Source organism: Gopherus flavomarginatus, chromosome 1 (assembly GCF_025201925.1).
Source record: "Gopherus flavomarginatus isolate rGopFla2 chromosome 1, rGopFla2.mat.asm, whole genome shotgun sequence".
Classification (NCBI taxonomy): Eukaryota; Metazoa; Chordata; order Testudines; family Testudinidae; genus Gopherus; species Gopherus flavomarginatus.
Window position 1 is genome coordinate 242,027,445 of NC_066617.1, and position 16,816 is coordinate 242,044,260.

The 16,816-nt window shown below is 45.6% G+C and overlaps 1 pseudogene; it reads right to left on the minus strand.

Annotated features, from left to right (window-relative positions):
- Positions 1-670: 670 nt before the first annotated feature.
- LOC127043437 (protein pelota homolog) lies at positions 671-14,604 on the minus strand (annotated as a pseudogene).
- Between the last annotated feature and the right edge of the window lie 2,212 nt (positions 14,605-16,816).

Genomic DNA, 16,816 nt, shown 5'->3' on the forward strand with positions numbered 1-16,816 from the left:
CTTTTCTATGCAAGCTGGTATTTGTATTTCCCCTGCATTTATTGACATAGGCTTCTCTTGAGCAGAGACCACTGCTTTGCCATTATATAGCTGCTTTGTAAATAAGCAGGGACAAAAAATGAAACCACCAAACTCATTTGGTCAAAAGCCCTAAATCAAAGTCCAAATATATATCTGTAGATATACAATTATTCCTCCAATAAGAGAGAAAAGGTTGCCTGTTCCACTAAATCAATCTTTAATTTCTCCATCATTTGAAATATTCTCTCCATAACCAGCTTTTTTCAAAGTGAAATCATGTCCAGATTCAACTAACTCAGGCATCCTCTATATTCCCGCACTGAGGAATGTTAAATTGAGTACAGTAAGCAGGCTGTAAAACATAAAGCACCTAATCTAGTACTCTAAACTGGAGCCTCAAGTCATCTCTGCATTAAACCATTTATAGTAATATTCAAAGAGTTCATGGCAATCTCTGTGAAGGAAAAACTGCACATGAGCAATTCAAAGAGATGGTTTTGCTGACGAAATAGGAAGTGTATGGGGTGCACACATATTACAGGAAATTTTTATTACTTTGGTTACTATCATCTAAATAAAACAACTGGCTTTCAGGAGCCAACGGGACTCTGGCTTTATTAATCTCCCCTTCTAGACATGAATTTAATACTTAGTTCTCATCCAGGTAAGAATCATCTTCCTGGTCAGAAAGGTCTGGTACTGGGAATTGCAAAATGGCAACCATCTCATCAGCTGGTCCAGTTGTTCTCTGAAAACATGTAGATTGAAAAATATTGTGACAATCCCTGTGTTATCGCATACACTCTCCACAAGCCATACATATCTACTTCTTGTAGGGACATCCTGGTGCCAGAGAAGCTCGTCACTGATCAATTAGTATCAATCGCCATTGCTTCATTGGTCTTCTCCACATGCTTGATCCCATAAAAGCCTTGATCTGGTTCATGCTGAAACATCTAATAAAAGTCTTCCAAGGGTTTAACCTCACCAGCTGCTCTAGTATCAGAGAGGAAACTAGTAACTGGTGGATCACAGAATACTTCTTTCAGGGTGTATTTGTGAAGATGAATAGACCTGCAAGAACTTGGGCCTGGGGTCCAGCAGAAGCTTGTTTTACATCTTCTTTGCCTATTAAAACATGTAGTAACAGAACTGCTCTCTCACAAAGCCCAGCCTGGCAATAAGCACACACTTCACCACAGCAAAGTTAATGTGCCATTAGATCCCTTGAATGACATTCTCAGAGAACCCCTCCAAGGCCTTGTTGTGTAGGGAGCAGTTGCCCCTCCTCTTCCCGTGAATGTTCATTTCAATCTTGGCTCGCAGGAGCCTCATGCTGGAAGTTACGAGGCAGATGTGAGCAAGGCCTTCCTGCATCACTACTGCTGCCACATCAACAGTGCATGTTGGGTCACAGGCTTGCTCTATCTTCTCTAGATCCACATTGTCCCAGTGCTTCCTGGCCAAAGTAAACTTGCAGTTGAGTTCTGGCTCAATGGTGTGGAAGGCATTCATATTGATCTATTAATTCTTCTGGATGTTTGTCCCCTTGACTTGCAGCTGGCATGCCTGGGAGTCAAAATCAATTGTTTGTACACAGATGGTGAGTGGTGTGAATGCAGTAGCTGCCTAGGTTGCCTGCCTGCACCTTCCTGACTGCGGAGGCCTGCAGGCTGTCTCCTACCTGTAGAAGATTGTAGGTGTGCCACATGTCTTCAGGCTGTTCTGGAGTCATTGTCACCTGACCTTCACTGTCCTTCTCAGTATCTTTGCTGAGGAGCTTCAGTCTGCCCACTGTTTTAGAGGAGTTTAAGAATGTTCAGGAACTGCTTTGGGGATGATGGCTCCTTTTTCGATCTCAGGGAATGGGACACTACTCTGCCCTTCACAGCTGGGATGAGGGGCAAATGGAAGCCCAAATACGCTGCCATAGAGAAAAGTAACTTGCAATTAAATATCAGAAATATTGATGAAGGATTCTATTGTGAGCTCTACCAACGGCATACAAAAAAGATATAGTCATTTAGTTATTAAAGGTTATCTTTATTAGCTATCTTATCTACAGTATATAATTAAAACATTTGTGCTGGATACTGTCCCTGCCTGCAGGTATATGGGATCTTGGGGAGCAATTACCACACAGGTGGGGTGCCAATTAATTTCTTTATTAAAGGAAAAAGGAAGTGGTGGGAATTTAACAATGAAATGCGATTGAATGGAGTGTATAAGGTGTTTACAATAGACAATGATGGGGGGGTTCTTATTGAACAGTGTAGGGAGTTTTAACAGTGGGGTACAGTAAGTGGGGTTCAGCACAATGGGGTACAGTACAGTCAATAAGCAGCTCAACTTTATATAGGAACAACTCTAGATACAGTGTGGAATGCAAAACGTACCCAAAAGAAAATGCAAAATAAAATAGTAGCTTCTATATAAAAATGGTATACAAAGTATATTAGAAAAATGGAAGCAACTAATGGGGTGTTATAACCACAAGTAAAATGTGAGTCACAGTGCACTAATACAATATGAGTGGTAAGTGAAATTATGCAATGCAGAAAATTACTGACTTAATTTGTGAGACTGTGATAGCAAGAGTGTACCTAAAAGCTGGGTCAAGAAACAAGGAGGGGGAGGGGAGTGAGTGATTAGTGGTATCTGAGGAGAGGAGAGTGTAGCTGCAAGCAGCGAGACTCTGAAGCCCAGAGCAGCAGTCTTCAGGAGCCTGCAGGCTGGAGGTACGGGAGACAAGAGCAGCTGGAGCGCACTTAAGAGGAGTCTGGGAGCAGCAAGAGGGGAAGGCGCTGAACGTGTAAGCGATGGGAAGGCACGTGGAGAATGGGGGAGATGGCTGAGGGAAGAAACAGGCTGCAGCAGCGGAGAGCACTTCAGGGAAGTTGCGGAGCAGCGGGGTGCAGACAAAGTGAGCAGTGTGATGGTGATCTTCGGTAGGGGAGGGGCAGCGGAGGAGCAGGGGCATGAACACAGGGGATATAGGGAGAGGCAGCAGAGAGGTGTAAAGAAGGGCTAGAGGGACACCCAAAAAAAAAAGGAAAGAAGCGGCAAAGGGTTTAGGAAGTTACACGGGGGAGGGGGAAGCGTCAAGGGGTTACAACAGGGAGACACGGAGAAGTACCCAGAGTGGGAGATTGGAGCGGGGGAAAAACAGACACGGGAAAGTTCAGGGAGAGATTGGGACAGCAGGAAGACAAATTCAAGCAGTAAAGACCTTATCTATCTTCTAACTTAATCAAACTTATATAAATTACAAGCAGCTTATACAAAGTAATAAAACAGGTACAGAATACAACCAGGCAATGGTTTTTTTTTTTAAATCGATCTTAATCAATGAGTAGGCAAAACAACAAATATCACAATTCTATGCAAACTATAACAAGCAACTATACAGATCAACAAAACAGCAAACTATAACAAGGCAGGTGAAACTTACAAGCTCTACAATCTTAGCAAACTATGACTTATTAAACTAAAAAGCAAAACCTATGGTGCACCTTATGCTATGGGGAAGTCACAAGAGGCCAGAGTGGTATGTGCCCAGGATACAGCTCCCAAGGCAGCCCCCATGGAAGCCAAGGGATGGTGGCTGCAGCAGTGGATACAGCTGAAAGCAGGGAGCAGAGCTTAGCAGCAAAGCGCAGCGGAGTTTGAGAGGTTTTAAGACACAGACCAAGGTTTAGCTTGAGTCTGTGTGCTGGGGAAACAGAGCCAGCTGCTAAAGTAATGAAATACAAGTAGGGAAAGTTTTACAGAGGGATTCTTACCAGTCCCCAAGGCAGCAGCAAAGGCAGAAGTGGCAGCAACATCAGAAGAAGCAAGGAGGGCTCGGTACGGTCTCGATAATCAGGAGATCTCTCAGGCAGCAATTCGTTCTTTGTGGGGGGGGTTTTTTAAAAAACGGGGGTATACTCAAAAATAAAACGAGAGCGGAGAAAGGACCCTCCCCCCACAAAATCCCTGGCTGATAAGACCAGGCAGCAATGCAGGAACCTTTTCTGATGTTTGTTTCAAAAATGTCTGTTTTTAAAGGCAAACTCAGGCAGTTTCCCGCCAGTAATCCTGATAGGCTCCCTCTGTCACAGGGGAGGAGGCACAGGGAAAAACTGCAGGTGAGCACAGAGACATGCCTGGGCAGAGTCCTGTGCAATAGGTGACTCAAAAGCACATGAGGCCTATGACTCATGCCCAGGATCTTAAAAACACAATAGGTCTTGCAGCTCTGGACATTGCCTGCCCTACACCTAGCCCAGGTTCAACAAGGTGATAACAGGACTAACCCTTTGAACAGGGCAATGGTCCCACTTAGCATGCAGCACAAGTGGCCATCCCTTTGAGAAGGGCAATGGCTCTTGGTAAACAACTTAAGGGGCCCTCCCTTTGAGAAGGGCAGTGGCCTTGGTAAACAACTTAACAGCCAGGGAAGGGCAGCCACAGGAGGAGAACAAAACAAAATGGACTATGGGAACAGCTGTAAGAAACAAAATGGAATAGGGGGATAGCTGTAACAGACAGATACCTTTATGTAACCATTGTTATGATAGAGGATCTGATTGGCCAGTAACAACCATAAGAATTACAGTTCAATTAAATGACTACTGTGCGATACAGGCTTGAACCAACTCCTGTTGAAGTCTGTGGAAGTCTATACTAAGTTCAAGAGTAGTCAGCTTTATACCAGGGGTAGGCAACCTATGGCATGGGTGACGAAGGCAGCACACAAGCTGATTTTCAGTGGCACTCACACTGCACGGGTCCTGGCCACCAGTCCGGGGGGGCTCCGCATTTTAATTTAATTTTAAATGAAGCTTCTTAAACATTTTTAAAGCTTTATTTACTTTACACACAACAATAGTTTAGTTATATATTATAGACTTATAGAAAGAGACCTTCTAAAAACATTAAAATTTTTACTGGCACACGAAACAAATTTGAGTGAATAAATGAAGACTCGGCACATCACTTCTGAAAGGTTGCCGACCCCTGCTTTATACACACACTTTGTACTTGGGGAAAAAACATAACTCAGTATAATACAAGTGCTAGAAATATCAATTATATTCTGTGAATGCACAAAAAATGAGTTAAACTAACACCATGCACAGTCAAAATCAATGGTCTCCACACAAACGGTAACAGTGGTGTGAATGCAGTACAATGCACAGGATACTGAAAAAATTAAACTAGTACAGTAAGTTAAATAGTGTTGTTTAATTTTCAGAAGTGCTGACATTTAATTCAACTAGAGTTTTGGCTGCTACATACCTCTAAAAATCAGGCCCATACTTTGACTACCACCCCAGTACCATTGCCCTTGCCTTAGTTTTGCCACTATGTCATGGCTAATCTAGGAGATCGTACTTTTCTCCTATCACACATAGTTCTCTGCTGGGGTGCTATTGACATGGTCCCCCGGAGGCGTAGGTTTTGGAAACACCCCATTGAGATGCATAGGGCAGTTCACCTCTCTCTGAGCTATTGTTTCCATTCTGTCTGCAGACCCAGACAGATTTCATTGGCTCAGTTACGTGTTCATGCTTTTCTTTGTAACTATTAGTGCTCGGAACTTAAAGACAAATTAATATGAAAGCTGGATTCTTAAGTAGCTCTAGGAGCTGCATCATAGAAACAGTCATATAATCATATATTATGCCTTAGTCCAGCCCTGCTACAGACTCTAAAAACACACACAGAGAACAGATCTTTTGAGACAGGTGGTTCCATTTATTTAATAATCATTCTTAAAAAAAACATACTTGAAAATAAATACAAAACAAGGAGCAACAATACCCTTCTAGATCTGTTAGTGATGCCATCAATTCCAACAGGAGAAACACAGGACCCCAAACTGTGGCAGATTTTAAAAAGAACAAAACTTTTAGTTTATTTTTCAAGTTTATTCATAAAGTATTTGCAGTGTCCTTAATTACAAATAATTTAGGATATGTTTGTTTACATTTGAAATAGTTGTTCAGTTCACCCTTACCCTTTAGGACACTGGAAAGTCTAGGTCTTCAGACCTTGATGGTGTCTAGCTGGGCTTTTGGGAGGCAGTATAGAACCAGGTATGGACTCACAGGTGACGCCAGTCACACTCCAGGACTGATACTGACACCAAAGCAGTTCTATGTTCAAGAAACAGCTTGGAATATAAAAGCAAGTAGCTCTCTGACCATTGAGAGAAGAGCACTTTTGAAGTCCACAGCAGGATTTGTAAGTGGGCTTATTTTAAAAATCACCAATAAAAAGGAATACTTTTGATTGGTTCCCCTTTTGGGGGATATATAAAGAGGGCCTCAATTTGTCCTTCCTCCAAAAAAAAGATGTTAAAAAAAATGAAAATCCTGGTCCTCTCTAAACTAGAATATTCTTATGTCAAGAGAAGTGGAGAGGGGAGGTATGGGGAAGGGAGGACTAGAAGAGTGAAATCTGACCAACCAAGAAGGGGAGGGATATTTAGTCAGACTGTTTAGAATGCCTCAAATGTATTTGTTTTTGCTATCACCTATTTAAAAACATTAACTAAGATTTTGAATAAAGGGCATCTTTGCTAAAGATTCAATATCCCCACCCCTTCAGTTGAGTAGTTAGAAATCACAATAAAAACCACAAGATCCTCAGGAAAAAAATTGAGAAAGCCAGACTTGACATGTTTGACTTTTCTAAAGTTAAAAAACCCAAACAAACAATCAGGAAAAGAAAGCACAAGCCTGTATTTTTAAGTCTTTTCAAGGTCATTTTTTAAAGAGAAGAGCTCATTTATTTCTGGTCATTGTCCTTAGAAATCTTATCTCATCCTTAGGGCTGTGTGGGTTAAGAAAAAAAAAATTATTTAAAGGAAAGAAGCAAGTCTTCTGGAAAATCTTCATGATTTTCCTCCTAGGGTGGAATACAGAAGCCTATTTTTGCTAAACTCATCTAAAATAATTCAGAGTCAGTTTTGCTGTAAGACCCACCATTTTTTCCAGAATAAATCAGAGTAAATCCACCAGAAATATTTACTGATTGAATTGTTTTTACACTTGGTAATTTAGCCCACCTGGTTAAATGAACAAAATCACTCAGAGGGAAAAAAACTGTTTACCACACATTTCTTACCTCTTTTAAAGGTAGATCAGCAAAAATAACTAAGGTCCTGGAGCAGGCTGTGGTGGTTACAGCTTCAAACTCCATGCGTAGCTTCACTGATCTCACTGTTCTGAAAGCCTCTTAAGGGGGCAGGTTAAAGAATTATTTCTAGGCTTTACAGACAAAAATCAACCTTCCAAGTCATATAATACAAAGAGCACCAAGTTTTTACAGTTAAGTTTATATTTTTAATAAACTGTGACAGCTGTCTATTGCTCCCAAGATTTACAGCATGATGAGTTGTTTGCTTTCTCACACAGTAGACGCAGAATTATTGGGACTATACATACAAATAATAAAGGTACACATGATCCCCTGTGCTGCTTGCGGGGGGAGGATATTTCAGGCATTAGGGCCCTAGCCTACACTATAAGAGATCTAGGTTCAATTTCATGGGCTGTAATGGATTTCCTGTGTGATATTGGGCAAGTCACTTAGCCTCTCTGTGCCTCAGTTCCTCCTTTGTAAAATGGGAATAAAAATGTTTCTCTACCTCTCTGGGGTGTACTGAAAATAAAGACATGAAAAATTGTAAAGCACTTTGAGATCTCCTGATGAAGAGTACAGTATAAAAAATAGGCATTATTATTATTAAGGGCGCACAGTCTTGCAAAAAACAAACAAATGGTGCTGGTGCTTTCAGAAAGGAAACCACCAATATTACATGTTACCCCTTTCCTCAGTTGAGAACTGATATAAATAGCTGCACAGAGGAAGCCAAGATCTTCACTGGTACTATAAAACCCATAAACAATACTACATATTCTTACGCATCTTCTGATTGCACATTTTCTATTAACACCTATACAGACAGTACAGCACGACACCCATACCCCAAGCATCAGTCATTCTGGTGTGCGGGTAAGAGACTGATCTTTATTTCTTGACCCCAGTCACACAGCATGGTCAGCTTCCATGATTTTATCACAAGTCTTGTGATATTTGCTGTTTTTCTTAAAGTTCAGGTTCCTGGAATTTTGACAATCTAAGCTTTCATTAAGAAATTAAGGTTTCTAACTGAAAAAAATTGGTAACTACGACCCAAAGTAAACTCTGGCGGTGCAGCAACCAGAAGGTAAAGAAGAAGAATCCCAGATATATATATATATTTTTAAAATCTCATGATTTTTCAGACAGACCCATGACTGTTGGTGGCAGGGGGGGCGCACTGAGATTCATAATTTTTGAATGATTCTGTGAGGTTTGCCTCCACGTCTTGTTAGCTTGGTGGGTCTGTTTACAAGATAGCTACCTACATTTTCCTTGTTTTTCAACATACTTTGGAAGTAACTCCCAGGTGGGGAAATTACATTTGTTTGTCTCTGGTAGACCTGTTTAACAACTCTACTTAGACAAGGGTATCTGGTATTGAACATATGCTAGTGACATCCTACGAGGGGAACTCGTAACTTTACATATAATGTTGGTGCATACATTTTGCATGATGTTATTGACCAGCAAGTTGTTAGTTTTGAAATGATACCTCACAAGGCATATTTTGTACAAAGTTTATTACAGTTGTGTGCGGAGTGTGAATACAAGGCTGCTTAAGGTCACATCCAGTCTATTCCTTTCCCCTCCCCCTGTTCTGACTCTTGTCTTCTCTGTATTTGCATCAGACCTCATCCTTCTCAATGCTACCTAGGCACCCACTGGGGCATCACTGAGAGATGTCCTCTGGAGAGAGAGGTCCTCTGCTCTCAGTTCCAGTGCTTTGTCCCAATCTGTACTGACTCTCAGTCTGTTATGTCTCCTCAAATGGGACTCTTCAGCCCACCTGCCATAGGCACCAAGACCAGCGCTGACCCCCCAAATACCCCCTTACTTAAACATACCCCTCTCCCAAAACTCCACCGAAAAGTTTTGAAGCTTCTAGTTACAGTTTAACTCTCTTAGGGGCATGCAATAGTTATGAAGCAGTCGGCACACACATAATATATACAGTCCAATGCCTTTATCTCTTTTATATTTAATCATGTAAAGCACAGGAAAGTACAGATCATGCAAAACAAACATCTGAAATAGCAGTGTCCATCATTTTCTAGCTCATCCTTCCCATGTGAGTCCTTGGGGAACCATCTAGGTTCTGGCAGGATAGATTGTTTCACACTGTCCGGTCTCTCTCCCTCATGGAGCCCCTTATCCTGCTTCTATGACCTTGCTGTCTCCTGCACCATATTTCTGATTCCTGTGTGGCCCCAGTTTCTGTGTGTTTTTTATTTTAATTTAAACCTCTCCTGGTCACCTGGCCTCTTTTGTTCTACTCCTGGTAAGTTTCCACTGTGCCTACCTTTCCTCCTTTCAAAGGGGTAAATTAGATTGGATTTCCAAGGCTCAAGTTACTGCTTAGTATAACCTTTGTGAGGGGTAATTACTATTGTTAACCTTAACTATTTCCCATTGTCCCAGTCTGGTATGTATCCGGCTACAGGACCTGCCAGCAATGGTAGATCCACACATTCATAGGCAGTCATGACACAGCAGTTTTTCTTAATACAATTTCACAAAATCAATCAGATTTCATAATTTGTACAGACATTCCCAATTCTTCACACTTGCACAGTCTGGTCACACACTGGAGCTGTGAGGGAATGGAATATACTCAGTAAGGATAGAATCTTTGGACAGTTTAGCAGCTAAAATTGAACAAATCTCTACTTATGTGAGCTGTGATTATTCAAAGGCTTATAATGTGGCCACGGTTATGCAGATTTTCACAGGGAAGGCAAAAAGCACATTCCTGACGTAAAAGTCACATTATCAAATTTCAAGTCCCAGTTCCAAAGAATGGGGGCACTAAAACTGTTTCAAGAAAAGATTATATATTTTTAACATGAGCAAAATATATTTTTCTCTAGCCTTGTTCTCAAAAATGGCTGAAATTAAAATAAATAAATAAATAGTTTGAGCAAGACACTTGGCATGAAAAATTGCAGTCCAAATTGTTAAAATTTGGCATCATTATAAGCAACTGAAAACAGAGTCTTATAATGGGATGTGTTGGGCAACCTTAATAATAAGTATTGCTACATGTCCCATCTATAATCATATGGCAGGGGTTAGTATCTAGCTAGTGATCACAATGGCTACTGTTACTCCTGTGAAGAATACACAACTGGGCTGTATGATAAACATGTTGGGATAATGGGGTTAGCAGAACCAAGGAGCAGCCAAGTTATGCTGATTGAAGCAGGAATGCTACAATAGCTCCAAGATTCTGGTTGGAATTTGCCTATAGATGCTTAAGCTTTAGGGGAGGGGTGGGCAAAGCAGGTACCTTGCACCTGGAACTGGGGTACATCTGAGCCCTCTGACCCATAGTGGGCTCCCTCTCTCACTGTGCTGCTGTGACAAACTGAAGACCCATTCCTACACTTCCACCAGCATTTACACAGGTAGGAACACACCCAGCTGCAGTTACATGCAGGCTCTCTGACCAGCCATTGCATGAACCAACAATAGAAAGGCTACAACCAAGGTAGCTCTCAGCTCCCAAAGCACACACCCGCTCTGGAGCATAAACCCAAAATTATTTCTTCTTGCGCTGCACTGGGAACTGCACAGCATAAGCTCATAGAGTTCGCCCCTCCCTCAATGTGAAGAGAAAATACAAGAAGCTTGTGTTAAACCAAGCTGAGATTTTTTCCTAAGACATTTCTCTTAAAGGTACACTCAGTTTAATTTAAAATATAAAACAGATTTATTAACTACAAAAGATAGATTTTAAGTGATTATAAGTGATAGCAAACAGATCAAAGCAGATTACCTAGTAAATAAACAAAAACACAAACTAATATTAACATACTAGATAGATTGGATATGAATTGGCAGTTTCTCACCCTGGGAGATGGTACAACCCTGCAGATTCTTAAGGGGCAAGCTGCACTTGCTTTACAGCTTGGAATTCCCAGGTCTTTCATACACAGACTAGAAATCCCTTTAGCCTAGGTCCAGCACTTCCTCCAGTTCAGTCTTTGTTCTTCAGGTGTTTCCAGGAGTCTTCTTGTGTGGGGAGTGAAGAACAACAGATGCTGTCACTCCCTGCCTTGTATAGCTTTAGCATATGGCGGGAACCCTTTTGTTCAAAACTCAGTTTGTGGAAAAACATTGATATCCCAAGATGGAGTCCAAAGTCATGTGGCCTGGTCACATGACCTTGTGGAGCCATAGCAGCCATTACTTACAGGCTGTCTGTAGTGTTCTCAGGAAGGCTCCCGAGGTGGAGGATAAACTTTTCCTAAGGCCTATTGTTTTTCCTAATGGTCCATTGCCCTGAATAGGCCCTTGCCTATCTAGACCAGGGGTCGGCAACCTGCGGCACGCATGCCAAACACGGCACGCAAGCCGATTTTGAGCAGCACGCAGCTGCCTGCCGCAGTCCTGGCCCCCAACCCCACTCAGCCCACCCCCCGCTGACCGCTCTCCCCTGCGGAGGCAGAAGCTTGGTTCTTCTGCAGCCAAGCTTCCCCCCTCCCCCGCTTCTTCCAGCATGGAGCTTTTCTGCCCCGCTCCCTCTTCTTCCCAGCGCCAATCAACTGCTGGCCCTAGCAAGTGGGTGGAGGAAGAGCGGCAGCATGCACACAGCTCCGTAGAGGAGGCAGAGAGAGGTAGCGATGGAGCCTTGGGGAAGGGGGTGGAACAGGGCATATCCCTTCCAGCCCCTGTGCCCTGACCCTGCCCACACACTCAGCATTCTGCCCTGCACCCCCCCACACACTCAGTCTTCTGCTCTGAACCCCCCCACCCCAACACACCCCCAGCCCTCTGCCCTGACCCCACCGACACACTCAGCCTTCTGCCCTGCACCTCCCACATACCCCAGCCTTCTGCCCTGAACTCCCCCACCCCAACACACCCCCAGCCCTCTGCCCTGACCCCTCCCACACACTCAGCATTCTGCCCTGCACCTCCCACATACCCCAGCCTTCTGCCCTGAACTCCCCCACCCCAACACACCCCCAGCCCTCTGCCCTGACCCCCCCGACACACTCAGCCTTCTGCCCTGCACCTCCCACATACCCCAGCCTTCTGCCCTGAACTCCCCCACCCCAACACACCCCCAGCCCTCTGCCCTCACCCCTCCCACACACTTAGCATTCTTCTCTGCATCCCCACAGCCCCATCCCTCTGCCCTGAACCCTCACACACACCCAGCCCTCTGCCCTGAACCCCCACAGCCCCATCCCTTTGCCCTGACCCCCCACACACACTCAGCCTTCTGCCCTGCACCCCCCACACCCCCAGGCCCTCTGCCCTGAACCCTCCCACTCCAACACACAGCCTTCTGCCCTGCATCCCCACAGCCCCATCCCTCTACCCTGAACCCCGCACACACCCAGCCCTCTGCCCTGACCCTTGATCCCCCCACACACCCAGCCTTCTGCCCTACACCCCCACACACACCCCAGCCCTCTGCCCTGATCCCTGAACTGCTCCCACCCCAGCCTTCTGCCCTGAACTCCCTGCCCCGGCCCTCTGCCCTGACCCCTGAAACTTCCCGCCTCCCCTAGTCTGGGGTCCTACCGCAGGCCCTGCTCAGCCTGCTGCCGGCCTAGGTGAACAGAACCCCACGCTGGCAGTGAGCTGAGCAGGCCAGCAGCGTAAGATCAGCATTTTAATTTAATTTTAAATGACGCGTCTTAAACATTTTGAAAACCTTGTTTACATACAATAATTTAGTTATATAATATAGACTTATAGAAAGAGACCTTCTAAAAATGTTAATATGTATTAATGGCACTTGAAACCTTAAATCAGAGTGAATAAATGAAGACTCGGCACACCGCTTCTGAAAGATTGCCAACCCCTGATCTAGACTAAAAGCATCTTGCTTAGTGGACATTACCAAGGTATAACTACATTTGAAATACAGATACATAGTAAATATTCATAACTTTAGATACAAAAACGATAAATGCTTAAACATAGGATAATCATATTCAGCAAATCATAGCCTTTCTAATGACATCTCACATGACCCATCTTGGATAAAAAACATCATAATTATACTATAATCATATCGTAATAATATCACAATGCAGAATATGGGGTGCAGTGTCACACTCTATACCACCACTAAATCCAATATTCCCTGAGGAGAATACTAATCAAGTATCCCATGGCTGTGTCTACACAAGATTTTGATCCCTCCAAAATCTCTTTTAAAACTGCATCATCTAAACCTCTTCTGAGGAGTGTTTGATGATATGGTAAAGATGCAGGTGTCCTATCTATACTGATACTCCATTGCTACAATGGTTAGAGTCCATTTGTGGTACTGGGAGATTTCCTAAAAAAGTCTAATGTGGACTGTAGAGAGGTTAGCCGGGGCTCATCTCTCTCTCTCGGGCAGCAGGGAACCATGCCGCCTCACTAAATTTGGGAATAGGTCTGGCAGGGAACTAGTCTGGCCGCGGGAGTCTTCCTCGGTGGCCTTTGTGAAGGTTCAAATAAACACAGTGAGCCCAGGCTCTAGGTCAGGGCTGAGCACTGGTGAGTCAGGCAGGGGCTGAGCAATAACAGTATATAATGGTAAGCCCAGGCCCTAGGTCAGGGCAGGGCAATGGTAAATCAGGTGCTCAGGCCCTCAGGTAGGGGCTGAGCAACAACAGTACAAAGAGAAGCAAGCCTAGGCCCTAGGTCAGGGTGATGGAACAGTGAATCAGGCTCTCAGACTGAACCCCAGGAATTGTCACACTTGGCATTTCGTGGTAGGTGGTGGGCAGGCTGCCAGTGCTTGAACCTTCCCCACAAGGGGTTTCACTCGTCCTCCCCTATGTTGTATCTGAGATACATTGCCTCTTGCCATCCAATGCAACACTTTTTTGGATTGGCTGTTAGTCCCGCCTTTCGCAGGGATCTCAGGACCTCGGCTACGTGTTCCAGGTATTCCACCCACGGCTGTAGACTACAACGTCATCCAAATATGCCACTGCATAGTCTTGATGGGGGCCATAGAAGGCGATACATTAATCATTGGAACGTCACCAGGGCCCCATGGAGGCCGAAGGGCATCCATGTAAATTAGTAAAATCCCATTGGGGTGGTGAACGCTGTCTTCTCCTTAGAGATGGGGTCAAGTGGAATCTGCCAGTACTCCTTACTGAGGTCGAGAGTGGTGATGAAACGGGCCTCCCCTAGGCAACCAAGCAGTTCATCCACATGGGGCATAGGATATGCATTGAACCTTGAGATTGCGTTGACCAACTGGAAGTCTATACAGAAGCACCATGTTCCATTGGGCTTGGGTACCAAGACCACTGGACTGTGGCACTCACTCTGCGATGGCTTGATGACTTCTAGGGCTAGCATGGCCTGTACTTCTGCCTTGACCTCCTGCCACATTTGGTGCAGCAGGGACCTGATCGTCTCCTGAATTATCTTCCCCAGTTTGGTCTGGATGTCATGATGGACCAGGATCGTGTAACCGGGTAGGACCATAAAGGTTCTCCAGAAAACCTGCAGGAGATATTGGGCCTGCTTTTGCTGCTCCTCTGTTAGCGTGTCACCAAGCTGTGGCCCTGTGGGGTCGTCTGTCAGGGGCGCGCGGGGACCCAACTCTGGTTCTGACAGGTAAGAATGAATTAATAGGCCCTGTTGCTCCCGTCATGGTTTCAATAGATTCATATGATATCGCTAGGTCTTCTTTCACTGGTCGGGCTGGTATACCTCATAGGTGACTGGCCCGACCTTCCGGGCCACCTCATAGGGTCCCTGCCAATGGGCCAGCAGCTTCGATTTGCTCAATGGTAGGAGGAGCAGGACCCGATCACCTGGCTCAAAGGCATGAGCCTGTGCTTCCTGGCTATAGGTTCATGCCTAGAATTCCTGCACGACTTTTAAGTTTTCACTTGCTAGGGCTCTGGTCTAAGCAAGGTGCTCCTGGAGCTGGAGAACATACTTCATGAGACCCTGGGTTGGAGATGGAGACTGCTCCCATGTCTCCCACATTAAGTCTAATAGGTCCAACGGGCGGCCGTCCTATAGTAGCTCAAACAGGGAAAATGTTGTTGATGACAGGAGTACCTCACGGATTGCCAGCAGTAAGGGTGGGAGTAGCTGGTGCCATCAGTCTGTGGGTGGTAGACGGAAGTGCGTAACTGTTTAACTCCCAGGAGCTCGCATAGCTGCTGCAACAGCCAGGAGGTGAAGTTGGTGCCCTGGTCCAATAGGATTTCCCGGGGTAGGCCCACTTCAGCAAAGACCTTCACTAGTTTGCTGGAGATGGTTCAGGCGGTGGTGCTCCACAATGGCATGGCCTCGGGGAAACGGGGGGCATAATCAACGATGACCAGCACATACTGGAATCCTGCGGCACTTCTTGGGAATGGGCCCACCAGGTCCATGGCCACCCACTCAAATGGCATCTCCACTATGGGCATGGGAACCAAGGGGGCCTTGGGTACCCGTTGGGGAGCTGCTAATTGGCACTCAGGGCAGGAGCTAAAATAGTTCCTCACCTCCTGGTGAATGCTGGGTTAAAAGAACCACGTCAAAATCTGGGCAAGGGTCTTTTCATGGCCCAAGTGCCCTGCAGGAGGTATGTCATGTGCGAGCTTCATTTCTGCTAGTCGATGGCACCAAGGCACCAGCAGCTGGGTCCGTGGTTCTTCCGTACAGGGATCCCATTCCACCCAGTGAAGATGGTCATGGTGTAGCTCAAAACAGGGCCACTGATTTGCGCAATTCGGTCAATCACTGTCCTATCGACAACAGCTAGTTGTCCATAGGCCCGACTAAGGGTGCGGTCTGCTCTTTGATTGTGGAAAAAGTCGGGGTTTGATAGCCAGTCCAGGGTTCCTCGGTCCCTCCCTTGGGGTCCGGGATCTCCTCTTTCTCCTCCTCCGGTTGGGCCTCGGGGCAATCTCCCTCCAGCACAGGGATTGAGTGGAGGATCTCCTCAAATGCCAGCCAGTCACATCCCAGAATCACTGGATAGGCTTGTCAAGGAGCCAGGTCGACGACCATCTGTCTTGTGACCCTGGCCACCGTTAGCAGGACCTGGGCACTGGGGTATGGCCACACGTCACTCTGGATGCATTGCAGCCAGATCGTTCTCAGGTGACCCCAAGGTCTGACGGATTAGCGTCTGGCCACAACCTGAATTGATCAGGGCCAGGGTTGGGGTGGTCCCTGACAACTACCGGAACAGTGATCTTGGGGACCTGTGGCAGCCAGGCCTGGGTCTCTCCCACACAGACGTGGCCGAAGCTGCAGTCCATCTCAGTACAGTCACACTGCAAGTGTCCATATTTCCCACGTACAAAACAGGGCCTGAGTTCTGGTCAATGACTCCAAGTGGGGGCTCCCATTGGGCCCCTGGGGGGACTCTGATTGATCCTCGGGACACTCAACACTGGGGGGGAGGTGCAGATCCTTGTCAAGGTGGGAGTTCAGGGCGTCTGGCCCAAAGCCCTGAGTGACCTTCTTGCCCGCAGGGGAGGCTCTGCACTTCAGTCTGAGTGCCTCCTTTCTTTTTGGGGTTAGGGCGCTCTGGCCCTGGGGGGTGCACTCTGGTAACTGGCCCCACGAGCACTTTGGCCATGAGAAAGCCTTCCATCAATGCGACTGTGGCGGCTAGCATTGCTGGCCAATGGTGAAGCACCCAGGCCCTTCCTCGTGCTGGGAGGGTATATACGAACTGTTCTAAAAT